The sequence below is a fragment of the Zootoca vivipara genome, chromosome 16 (assembly GCF_965207765.1).
Source record: "Zootoca vivipara chromosome 16, rZooViv2.hap1.1, whole genome shotgun sequence".
Taxonomy (NCBI): domain Eukaryota; kingdom Metazoa; phylum Chordata; class Lepidosauria; order Squamata; family Lacertidae; genus Zootoca; species Zootoca vivipara.
Genome location: NC_142599.1, coordinates 12,264,970 through 12,278,433, shown reverse-complemented (window position 1 = coordinate 12,278,433; position 13,464 = coordinate 12,264,970). Strand labels below are relative to the sequence as shown.

Below are 13,464 nucleotides of genomic sequence, written 5' to 3'. Positions count from 1 at the left end.
TCATTCCTCCTTTGGTCACTGCTGTGGATACACAACTTCACTTTCTGCCTCCAGTCACTGTGGTCGTCTGCAAGGGATTCCCTTACAGCAGGGTTAACATTGCCAGCCTTCGTGTCATATTCACAGACTTCTTTGTAACACAGAGTTGGTCTCCCAGTGGGCCTGGTGCCTGAAGCCAGTTCCCCATACAGCCTGTCCTTGGGGATCCTGCCATTTTGCATCTGTGACAAAGCCAAGGTAGTCATTGCTGGGACAGGAGTGCAAACATGCTGGGAATGTGGGCTTGGAAGAGCACATCTTTCTTTGAAGCCCTGTCCTGGCACGTGATGCTCTGACAATACAGTTATACCTTGGTTTAAGTACGCCTCGGTTTGAGTATTTTCAGTTTAAGTACTCCGTGGACCTGTCTGGAATGGATTAATCCACTTTCCATTACTTTCAATGAGAAAGTTCACTTCAGGTTAAGTACGCTTCAGGTTAAGTACGGACTTCTGGAACCAATTACACTCATACTTCGGTTTAAGTATGCTTCAGGTTGAGTACTCCGCGGAGTCATCAAACTTAGTCATCAAACTTTGTAGAAAATAATATAAAAGAGAAGACAGTATGTAAATGACTTTAAGCAGGGGCATATATGTCCCCATCTGCATAGAAAGAGGAGGAGCATAGAAAGCGGACGATGTCCTTCAGTTAGTTAAGCCTCTGAGGGGCTGATAGGAGTTGTAGTCCAAAAAATCAGGAGGATACCAGGTTGGGAAAGGCCTGTCTGCATTAATTATTATTATAATATATTTATTTATACCCCGTTCCCCCCCCCCCCTCATGGGACTCTAGGCGGCTTCCAGACAAAAATAAGAACCCCTAAAAACAGTCACTGAAAACAGTTAAGCATGGATAAGATTAAAACTATATGCTTCTATAAAATCTATTAAAACCATACCGATAATTACAGTAAAAACAGCACGGCCCCACGCCATGCAGAAGAAATTGTATAAATTACGGTAGTTCTGCTTGCATAATTTATTCAAGTTGCAGAATCAAGCTGCTCAGTGCAGAATTTGACTTAAGAATTGATGCAGAATGGGGATCGTTTTAGCCAAAGTACATGGAAACAAAAGATGTGAAAGTAAATGGGTGAAATCTACAGGTTTATAGTAGCAAAGGATTAAGTGTGTGCCTTTACGTCCTTGTTCTTTTGTGACCTCAGTCACACATCGGTCCCTCTTCCCCCTTTTCAAGCATCTTTTCCTGTTGCTGGCAGAACGAAACACTTATGTGAAAAAAACACAGCAGTGCTGAGAAAAGGAAGCACATGGGCGAAAGTGTGAATGGGTGCCAACTTGCCACGGTTTCAGGCAGAGGCTTTCTCCAGCTCTGTTACCACTAGCCCAGCTCCATTAAAGGTAAAGGTAAAGGGGCCCCTGACCATCAGGTCCAGTTGTGTCCGACTCTGGGGTTGCGGCGCTCATCTCGCTCTATAGGCCAAGGGAGCCAGCGTTTGTCTGCAGACACCTTCCGGGTCATGTGGCCAGCATGACAAAGCTGCTCCTGGCGAACCAGAGCAGCGCACGGAAACGCCGTTTACCTTCCCGCCGGAGCAGTCCCTATTTATCTACTTGCACTTTGATGTGCTTTCGAACTGCTAGGTGGGCAGGAGCTGGGACCGGGCAACGGGAGCTCACCCTGTTGCAGGGATTCAAACCGCCGACCTTCTGATCAGCAAGCCCTAGATTCTGTGGTTTAACCCACAGCGCCACCTGGGCCCAGCTCCATTAGTGGGACCTTTTGCCTGCAAAGCACTTGCCTGAAAATCTCTCCAACCGGCAAGTCAGATGGTAATATTCCCTGGGCAACAGCACTTTCTCTTTCAAAGGAGTTTAGCTCAGGGGTGAATTTGCTCCTTACCTGAGCTCTTGGCTGTGCCAGCTATGTGTCAGTATCCAAGTAACAGGGGGCGTGCCGCAAGAAAATGCGGGCATCCGAGGTGATTTCTGAGGTCAGCTTTAAGAAACAGTTCCTGCAAGTTGAGTGAGGTTTGGGAGCAGCAGGGAAGGAGGACGAGAAGGGAGGACGCTGCCCCTTTTAGAAGAAGCTCTCGGTCTCAGAATCGCTAAGCTCTTGTCGTAATGTGATCAGTTGTGACCAAAGAGCATACTGCAGCCTCCAATACATCTGTAAGATCCACATCCCTCCAACACAGAGAAAGATCACTGCAAACTGCTCCCATTCTTGTCAGAAAGGTACCCGTTTATATTTTCCCTGGTTTTTTTGCAGACCTGGTTTGCTCTATCTTTGTTGCATTTTAATGCCATGATTTAAGGAGCCAGGTCAGGAGGAGGAATTTGAGGGGGGGTGGGAAGCTTTCTTGTCTCTCTTAATTCCACTTTGCTTCTCGCTCGCACAAGCTTTCGTGAAGCTAATCTGTGCAGGGAAAAGAGCATTTCATTTTTAATGCACCCAGTGTGGAACAATGGCACTTCAAAGGGGGTGAAACAAGATAGCTTTGTGTTCTCGATGTTGTTGTTCAAATTGAAAGCACAACGGCTGGATAACTACCTGCAGTGGAACCTATAGTATGTGTACAGAAAGGATTTTGTTCAAGAAACGACAGAACAGCAGAAGTGGGTAGGAGGCTGGGTGATACTTTAAATAGAGTCGGCTGCCAAGTTATGTTCACTCCTGGATTGTGTTTCACCTAAAGGAGCTTCTGTTATAATCTTTCTCCCTCTCCCTTTCTTTGAAATGGAAAAGCAGGCAATCAATTCCTGTTGCCACTTGGATGCCCAACAGGGGAACCTGATTTCAAAGAAACAGGCTCATGCCCAAACCATGGTTTGTTTGCTTGTGAGAACAACTTCTCTATTCCCCCCCCCCCCGGCGCACCTCTGAAACCATTTTTAAAAACCGATTTCTTCATTTCCATGCCTCTGTCTGCTTTCTGGGCTTGCTTTCTGGGAAGTAGCAGTCACCATATTCCTATCAAAATCCATTTGCCTGCCCAAATGCTATTGGTTTGTTTTGGGAAAACAGAGAGCTTGATTTGCGCTGTAAACCTTCCAGATCCTGCTTAGCGTTGGTGTTGACTCATTGAGGTGCAGAAAGGCTGTTTTTGTTTGGTGCGTTTTATTGCCGTCTTATCGGGTGTTCCTTTTGCGAGTTTCTAAATGCTAGTCTGACATGAGCAGTTGATGCTGTCCGTTATACTACTCCATTGCCTGAATGCCAGAACACCGCTGGTTTCTCTCTGGGGCCTGTAAGATTTTTGTCGGTCCAGCTGCAGTCTGGCCTCAGACAACCTTCTGCTGAGAGCCGAGCTGTTAAACAAGAGCAGCAAGAAAATATTTACCTTTAGACACACGCGCGCACACACACACACACACACCCTGCCACCGTAAAAAAGCAACACAGCAAATGTCTGTAAAATTGCTATTCAGGGCAGCAAGCCGCATTTCTTATGCAGCAACAGACTTTGAGCGGTTGCTTAGCACCACCTTGCCGACTCCTGTCCATACGTGGAATTGTAAGATTGCTGGGTTCTGCTGTTTCGGAAACCATTTCTAAAGACATTGCTTTTCGAGCACATTTAATTTATCGATAAATTGGCGGGGAGGGGGGGGCGCTGTAACCAACTAAACTCTACTTGGCATAGACCCATTGAAATCAATGGACATGACTAACTTAGGTCCACTAATTTCAGCGAACCTACTCTTGAGTGGCATTTAGCTAGAGATAGTTACAGGTAGGTAGCCGTGTTGCTCTGCCGTAGTTGAAACAAAATAAAAAAAAATCCCTTTCAGTAGCACCTTAGAGACCAACTAAGTTTGCCATCGGTACGAGCTTTCATGTGCATGCGTATCTGAAGAAGTGTGCATGCACACAAAAGCTCATACCAATGACAAACTTAGTTGGTCTCTAAGGTGCTACTGGAAGGAATTGTTTTATTTAGCTAGAGATAATGCCAATTTGTCTAGAATTCCAAAGCAAATCCCCACTCCCACCCTCAGATTCTGAAGAAGCTAAAAAACAAATGAAGCGGTGTTTATATGGTAATTTGCATATCTGGTTCTGAGATCCAGGCTGAGCTGCAGTTAAATCTCATTGAAGACTAGGGGATAAGTTAGGTGGGCCTTTAAGCCCCATTGATTTCAATCGGAGCTAAATGCAACCAGTTTAGGATACGATAATCTCCCCGGTTACCTTGGCAGACACCCCTTAGTGGGATTTAATTTTTAAGTCAACGCGCCTAAGATTGTGCTCTTAGTCTGGATCCAACCCTCTGGCTGCCTCTTTCACGACTGTTTCATTTTGAACTTCTTTGGTATGTCGGTGCCTAGCGGAAGAGATGTGATTATGAAGAGACAGGGTGCTTTGAGCACTCAGCTTACTTGAATCCCCCAACTCAACCCCCAACACTGCATTTGTTCTCGGCCCTCGAAATGCTATTGTGATGTTTAGGGTCATTTGCTTTAGCTTAAATATATTATTCATAACTATTATTAATATTTGGTAGTTGCTTTTTTTTTGCAAGATGAACTCAAGGCAGCATTAAAAGTGAGTAAAAGCAAGAGAGCAAGGGATGCGGCTGGCGCTGTGGTCTAAACTACTGAGCCTAGGCTTGCCGATTGGAAGGTTGGCGGTTCGAATCCCTGCAACGGGGTGAGCTCCCGTTGCTCGGTCCCAGCTCCTGCCCACCTAGCAGTTCGAAAGCACATCAAAGTTCAAGTAGATAAATAGGGACCGCTCCGGCGGGAAGGTAAACGGCGTTTCCGTGCGCTGCTCTGGTTCGGCAGAAGCGTCTTAGTCATGCTGGCCACGTGACCCGGAAAAACTGTCTGCAGACAAAAGTTGGCTCCCTCGGCCAGTAAAGTGAGAAGAGCACTGCAACCCCAGAGGCGATTGTGACTGGACTTAACTGTCAGGGGTCCTTCACCTTTACCTTTTTAAAAGCAAGAGAGTTTTTAAAAGCCTAACATGCTAATATGTATCAAAAAGCCGATCCACTATTTTAAAAAACCAGAAAAGAACCAGAAGCCTCATGGGTGGATATAAATATTTTTGCCTGGTGCCTAAAAACAGATAGTGATGGGACTAGGCATGCCTCATAGGGGAGAGCATTCTGCAAATGGGGAGCCATCACCGAGAAGGTCCGTTCTTGTGTGTTAGCAAGGCCCTGTGAATACATCTAGGATATTCCTATAATGCAGGCAACCTACTCTACGGCAGCCCTGGGAGGTAGGGTGGCCCTCTGGCCCTGCACTTCCCGGTCGGTGACGGCTATCTACCCATGTAGCACAATTGCTGGCAGGAGTGAGACCCTGTCATCATTCAACAGCCCGGCTCAGAGATCTGCTCTGGTTGCTGACTTTATTTATTTATTTATTAAATTTATATACCGCCCTTCAACCGAGGTATTTAAAAAAACAGGGCGGTTTTCAGCCTTGTAAACAGGCTTGTTGCCAGCCCAGAGTTCAAGGTGCTACTATTGGTGCATAAAGCCCTGAACAGCTTGAGACCGGTTTACTTGCAGGATCACTTCACCCCATATGTTCTTACTCAACCACTTCACTCTGGGCACTGTTACCTCCTCATGCCGTACTTGTAAGAAATCAATCTTTTAGTATGCTTTGGAACTCCCTGCCAATACCTCGGTTTAAGTACGCTTCGGTTTGAGTACTTCCAACTTAAGTACTCCGTTTGAGTACTTTCAGCTTAAGTACTCTGGAACAGATTAATCCACTTTCCATTCCTTTCAATGGGAAAGTTCGCTTCAGGTTAAGTACACTTCAGGTTAAGTACAGACTTAAGTACAGACTTAAGTACAGACTTAAGTACAGACTTAAGTACAGACTTCCGGTTAAGTACAGACTTAAGTACAGACTTCCGGAACCAATTGTGTACTTAAACCAAGGTACCACTGTACTGTTTTCACCACCTGCTGAAAACATTTTGGTTTGGGTAAACAGTTTGGTTTACATATGCTATTTTTAATGGTTAATTTTAATTACCTTTAAATGTTTTTGTTTATAATTTTAATATTTCTTGTATACCGCAAAGAGGTTTTATTACAACCAAACGGTATATAAACTTTTTTTAAATAAACAAATCCCTAGAAACCTCATGAGGAAGAACTTCCAAAGCAGTCTTACTGTTACACCACCAGGAAGTTCTTCCTAATATTTATTCAAAATTTTGTCATTTGAGCCCATTTATTCAGGGCTTATCTTCTGGAACAAAACCCCCACACACATTTGCTCCATCATCTATGTGACTCACAGCCTTTTAGGTTTTTGAAGATAGCTTTCACATCGCCTCCCAACAAAACAATCTCAACACATTCAATCTTTCTTTGTGAGGTGTGGTCTTCATTTTCTGAAACAGAAACACGCTATGTGGCCAATTTTAAGACATCTTCTGAGAAGGGAATATTAACTTACTTTTAAAAAAAACCAATTCCTGCAGCTTCTAAATAAGTGGGATTTTTAAAAGCCAAACATGAAATCGGAACACTAGGTTTTTTTTTTTAATGTACTCATTTCTGTTTTCATTGTAATGAAGTTTTAAATTATAAAGTTTGGTAAATGGGCAAAGGAAAAAAATTATGCCGCAATCCTATTCCCATGTGTACCTGGGAACTGGCATAATGAATTTCTGAGTTCACATGTATAGGTTGCACTGCTGGTTTCACATTGACTATGATGAAGTTCTCCATATGGGGAGAAATTGGTATTTAAAATCCAGGATATTGAAGAGAAAACCTATTCCTCATAGTTGCTGAAATTTGGAGCCAAGTCAGTCTTCTTAGTCGGCAGAGAAAAAAAAAATTGTTTCATGACCAAATAAACCTTTTTTTGACGGTAAGCATATTCCTTAACATTCCCTAACAACCCATCTCCTGTTTTAATGGGAATTGCCACAGCAACATAATCTTAACAGTGGAATTTCTTGTGTGACACATGCTGGGAATGTGTTGTAGGTAGAATTAAAATATCCACTGGCGCACATCTCTTTTAAAAAAGGAAACAAACAGAACTCCAGGTGCTTTAGGTTCTTTAGCCAGGAAAATGAGAGCTTACCAAGTGTAAGGGATTTTACGCATACCTGAGCACCACCCTCTCATCGGAAACTTTTCTGTGAATAATATCTGGTGATCATATCTTCCGAAAAATCAGTTTGTCCATCCACAAAAGCATGAGGGCTGCTGTTGTTAAGAGTGCCGGACTTGGGAGAACTAGTCTGAACCAGCCCGTGAAGCCTTTGGTTCAATCTGGGCTAATCAGTCTCACTCAGCATCAATCCAGTTCTAAAATTGAAATACACAGCATTATATTATACATTGTAGAGCACACTTCAAATTATTGGTGCTGACCTTCAAAGCCCTAAATGGCTTTGGCTCTGTATACCTGAAGGAGCGTCTCCGTCCCCATCGTTCAGCCCGAATACCGAGGTCCAGCTCCAAGGGCCTTCTGGCAGTTCCCTCCCTGCGAGAAGTGAGGTTACAAGGAACCAGGCAGAGGGCCTTCTCGGTAGTGGCGCCCGCCCTGTGGAACGCCCTTCCATCAGAGGTCAAAGAGAACAACAATTACCAGAACTTTAGAAGACATTGGGAGGCAGTCCTGTATAGGGAATTTTTTGTTTGATGTCTTACTGTGGTTTTATAGTTTTTTTGGAAGCCACACAGAGTGGCTGGAGAACTCAGTCAGATGGGCAGAGTGTAAATAAATAACAATAAATGCTATGAGTTAATCTGCGATAAGTGGCTTGTGCAGATTCTGAGGCAAGGGTTGTCCATAGCTTCATTCAGGAAACAGCCACATAGTTTAGGCTCACAGGAAAGTCTGGAAGAAACTTCAGTCTGCTTGTCGATGTGGACAATACTGTGCTAGGTGACACAAAGATCTGAACAAGGCAGCTTCTTATGACTAAGGGAGGGAGAAATGTGATGCAGAAGATCTGTAATAGGACCATCATCCCGGCCCCTTATTTTGCCTTTCCATCAACAACCTTTCCCTCTGTTTCATCCTCTCCCCACCCCTTCACCCCGGTCCTTGATCTCCCACATCAAATCTATTTCATCCCTTATTTTTGTGTCATAACATTTGCTGGCCACCAAACAAACAAACAAAAAATGCATGAAAACTTTACTTCTCAACATCTTTTGAAACCCATTGTGATTAATACTGAATTGATCACAAAAACAACCAACACAGGTAAATGTATTTCTAGGGGGAAGAACTGGGACTGTTCTTTTGGCTACCATTTCTAGACTGCTGTATTTTTTGTCGTATCATTTCTGGAGAGAGAGAGAGAGAGAGAGAGAGAGAGAGAGAGAGATTTAATTTGTACATGTCAGTTTTACAATGGCCTTTGGCTATAGCAACTTGCTGAAAGAGCTAATTAATTTTGCTTTGCCATTTTGGAAAATAAACCCACTGTGTAATTGCAAAGTATCATTACACTCTTGCTGGGGAAGACTCCGGTTATTAGTGGTAACACCTCTGAAATGAGATCAGGACTGCTCTCCCCCAGGCACTGCGCCATTAAAGTTTGCGTTGGCTACCATCAGCACCACCAGAAAAGTGGACTGGATTTCCTAAGCACTCCTTCCGCCAGAGTGAGCTAATAACATCTAGATTGGATTGTAAACCCTTGTGTGTCTGAATCCCGCCGCACAAACCTCAAAACCCTGTAATAAATCCAGAGAAGCCTCTTGGAAGGAATTTGAAAACTAATGCTGCACTTGGATGTACAGTAATATTGTTCCCTTCCAATCCTAGAGATAAATGACCAGTGGCTTGAAAAATACAGGGACAGGCAACAGGTAAGGGTGAAGGTAAAAAAAAACCTGGACAGTTATGTCCAGTCAAAGGTGACAATGGGGTGCGGCACTCATCTCGCTTTCAGGCCGAGGGAGCTGGTGTTTGTTCACAGACACGTGGCCAGCAGGACTAAACCGCTTCTGGCGCAACGGGACACCGTGACAGAAACCAGAGCGCACGGAAATGCCGTTTACCTTCCTGCTGCAGCGGTACCTATTTATCTACTTGCACTGGCGTGCTTTCAAATTGCTAGGTTGGCAGAAGCTGGGACAGAGAAACGGGAGCTCACGACCATCACACAGATTCGAACTGCCGACCTTCCGATCAGCAAGCCAAAGAGGCTCAGTGGCTTAGACCACGGCGCCACCCGCTCCACAGGGACAGGCAAAGCTATATTGACACCTGATGCAGAAAATCTCAAGAGCATCACCACTACATACAGTCTGGGGTAGCCGACATGTTGCCTTCCAGATGTTGCACACACACACACACACACACATACCCCTTCTGTCTGGGGAGCAAGGAGCAAAAAGATTATCAATCTCTGCACACCATGTTGACTTCCTGCCATTCCCAGAGGCTAAACGGAGACTGTCTCTATGCAAGAGAATAAAAGACACATTTTTTATTTAAAAAATTACCATACACAGAAACCAGCAGGGAATATTTTAGTCTCCCTGAACACCCTTTTAACAGACTTGAAACTTGCCACTTTTCAACAACAATAACTTTTCAAAAGAAAACTCCATTGTGAAGCTGCTGAGTTTGATTTCCAGACTTGAGTTCAGGGGGGTGGAAAGTAATTATCTTTTCCCAATTCATCACCCATTGTTGGTGGGTCAAGTCCACTTTGGCTTAATCTTCAACCCAGATCTTATTGTCCTCTGCTGGTGTGAGCAGCCGTGTCAGCCACATGATTAACCCTCCTGACATTAACTACTATTGCTGTGAAACTTGCTGAATGATTAATCATCAAGAGGCATAAATTGTCTGGGCTCTAGACCAGGAACACCCATTTCCAGTGTCCTCTTACAACATCTACTCTGGGAAGAAGATGGCTCCACAACTCAGGAGCCACTGTGGAGCCACTGTCCCCTTGTCCCCTGTACCCCATGGAGGTAGCTCCATGTGAATAAACCAGATACCTTGGAAGATCAAGAAAGATATGAGGAGCTTCCCCCACAGCTTGAAAACCCACTGTCTAGAAGAAGCTAATGACTGCATTAAAAGATGCTCAATCTTTGCATGGCAACATGTAGCACTCGGGGGATGAATTTTTCATCTTGACTTGTAAGAAGAGCCTGCTGGGTCAAGCCAATGGCCCACCTAGACCTGCATCCTCTTCTCACCTTGGCTGCGGCAAACCCTCAAGCAGGACCTGAGCACAAGAGCACTCTCCCCACCAGTGATTTCCAGCAACTAGTATTCAGAAACATTGCTATTCTCCGACTGCGGAGGCAGAGCTTAGCCATTGTATGGCCCAGAAGATAAAAGTTCTGGCAGTTGGTCCAAGCTGGTGCTGAAACAACTTGCCTCTTGGGCTCAGCTGCAGGGTTGCTGACCGTGGTGCTGAATGTCATGAACTTTGCATCAACCCCTCCGTGGCCTTAGTTCACAACCAACTCCAGATCCCTTGGCCTGCTGGTCTCCCATCTTGCTTTGGCCATCACCTCTTGTCTGTGGTGGAAATGGCAATGACAATGGATCAGGGAAGCTTTTAATATATGATGAATCATTGTATTTTAATGTTCTGATGGAAGCGGCCCAAAGTGGCTGGGGAGACCCAGCCAGATGGGCAGGGGATAAATTATTATTATTATTATTATTATTATTATTATTATTATTATTATTATTATTATCAACCATCTGTGTGAAAGTGGCTGGGGAGACCCAGCCAGATGGGCAGGGGATAAATTATTATTATTATTATTATTATTATTATTATTATTATTATTATTATTACTATTACTATTACTATTACTATTATTATCAACCATCTGTGTGAACCTGCTGGCAGCAAAATGATCCCTCTTTTTCTGCATGTTGTGGAGCAACAGTTGCAACAGCAAGGTCCTTACTCTGCTCCTGCTATGCGCACCCTGGGGATAAGGAAGGAAGGTGCTGGCTCGTTCTAGTTGTCTTTCGTGGCACCAGCTGCCAGTGCTTCAACCAAAACAACAACAAACATAATAATCTGGCAGCACAAAACAGCAAGAACGGTACACAGGGGAAAGAAAGCGGGCTGAACAGGAGCTGTATCCAGTGCTACTCGTACTCAGGGTCGATCCACTGAAATTAACGGGCATGATTAAAGTAGGTGCATTGAATTCAGTGGGCCTGGCCAGAGTGAAACTTCGTTGGATGGAGCCCCATTTTGCTAACTCATGATGGCACGCTGTATTGCTGGCAAACCCCACTGGCATCACAAGCAATCCCAATAGACCATGTTGGAGGCCTGGTTTCGTGTAAGGCACACCCCTGTATACATATGAAGCATCAGGCTGTGTGCTACAGGACATTGTCACATTTGTGCATGTGCGCTAGAGGTGGGATGCACCCAGCTGTCGGGAGCACAAGGAGAGCAAATGGTTGGTAGTTTTATTCTTTATTGACAAAGCATGCATTCACGGTAGCACCTAAAGTGCACAGTGGCTATAAAACAGATCCAGTCCTTATTGAACATTCTGGGGGCTACACACCCACACCCACCCACACCCAGATCTTTCACTGTGTGTGTGTGCATTTGTGTCCTTCTGCATACCTTGGGGTTCCTGCAAACCTGCTACTGTCTCCCTCTGATATTTGGGTGCCAATGCTTGGACTACACAAGCACTCACAAATTGAACATTGGAAATAGAAGGAAGATTTGCATCTTTTCTATTTTGGCACTGAAACGAAGCAAGAAAGGAAGCAAGGAGAACAAATTCGTATCACAGGGTGAAAGCGTAGGAAGGGGAAAGGCCGTAGCTCATTGGTAGGGCACCTGCTTGGCATGTAGAAGGTCCCAGGTTCAATCCCCATCATCTCCAGGTAGGGCTGGGAGAGTCCCTTGCCTGGAACCCTGGAGAACTGCTGCCAGTAGACTATACAGTGGTACCTCGGGTTGAGGACCCGATCCGTCCCGGGGTGCCATTTGCACCCCGAAAAGTCCGCAACCTGATCGGCACTTTCGCGCATGCGCAAAAGCGTTCGCAACCCGGAAAAACGCAACCCGCAGCGGATGCACCCCGAGGTATGACTGTACTGAGCTAGCAGTGTTTGAAACTCCCATCGTTCTAGCTCATTTTGCAACAAGGAATTTCATTAGTGTGAGCAGTTTCTGAGCTTTGGGCACAGTACCGTGCCTAAGATTTCAGATTAAAACTGCAGAGTGGAAGGAAAGGAGGACCTTTTTCTGCCTCCCCACTTCCAGCTACTCTGTGAAGATTGGAGAAGAGACCCTCTTAAAAATATTAGGGGGGTGAGCAGGGGAAGGACTAGACCATGTGAAAAATGAACATGGTATTAGCTGCAGTTCATTCATTTTCAGCTTTGTATTCTTGTTATAAAATAAAGTGTGCCTAGACATTCTGTTGTTGCCCCCATTTAGCTCCTAGCTTTCACATCTCAGTTTCTAACATGGTGAGCTAGATGCCTCAATGGTCTGACTCCATAGCTTCCTATGTGGAAATGGAGTTCTTCCACTTTTCAGTCCTGACCTTTTCCACTCAAAAGTGCTGGTGCTCAGGTAGAGCATCTGTCTTGCATGAATAAGGTCCCAGGTCTGGTCCACAGCATCTGCAGGTAGGGTTTGGAATTGCTTCTGCCTGAAACCTTGAGTGAGTTGTTGCCAGTCTGTGTCGACAACACTGAGTTAGATGGCCAAGTGGGTCTGACTTGGTGTAGGCAGCTTCCTCTGTACCTGTGGCCCCCTCGCACTGTCTCAAGATAATTCTGAATTATCCTGCAACCGTGTGAAGAGAACCTGATAACACCTTGTGGTTCAAGGCTGCCTCGGGGAAGAACTCTGTTGGAAATGCTTTAGACTTTGTTGTTTAGTCGTTTAGTCGTGTCCAACTCTTCGTGACCCCATGGACTAGAGCACGCCAGGCACTGTCTTCCACTGCCTCCCGCAGTTTGGTCAATCTCATGTTCGTAGCTTTGAGAACACTGCCCAACCATCTCGTCCTCTGTCGTCCCCTTCTCCTAGTGCCCTCAATCTTTCCCAACATCAGGGTCTTTTCCAAGGATTCTTCTCTTCTCATGAGGTGGCCAAAGTATTGGAGCCTCAGCTTCAGGATCTGTCCTTCCAGTGAGCACTCAGGGCTGATTTCCTTCAGAATGGATAGGTTTGATCTTCTTGCAGTCCATGGGACTCTCAAGAGTCCCCTCCAGCACCATAATTCAAAAGCATCAATTCTCCAGCGATCAGCCTTCTTTATGGTCCAGCTCTCACTTCCATACATCACTACTGGGAAAACCATAGCTTTAACTATACGGACCTTTGTCGGCAAGGTGATGTCTCTGCTTTTTAAGATGCTGTCTAGGTTTGTCATTGCTTTTCTCCCAAGAAGCAGGCGTCTTTTAATTTCCTGACTGCTGTCACCATCTGCAGTAATAAAGGAGCCCAAGAAAGTAAAATCTCTCACTGCTTTAGACTTAGTGGTCC

At 45.0% G+C, this 13,464-nt stretch overlaps 1 protein-coding gene across 4 annotated transcripts in view; it reads left to right on the top strand.

The window, feature by feature from the left end:
- Positions 1-13,464, top strand: part of COMT (catechol-O-methyltransferase) — a 40,798-nt gene that overhangs the window by 13,666 nt on the left and 13,668 nt on the right. The window contains exon 1 of one of the 4 annotated variants that reach the window (XM_035098576.3): positions 1,972-2,240. The exons of the other annotated variants lie outside the window; for them this stretch is intronic. The gene's annotated coding sequence lies outside the window, so the exon portion shown is untranslated. Of the gene's footprint in view, positions 1-1,971; positions 2,241-13,464 lie in introns of those variants that run through there. 4 annotated transcript variants of the gene reach the window in all.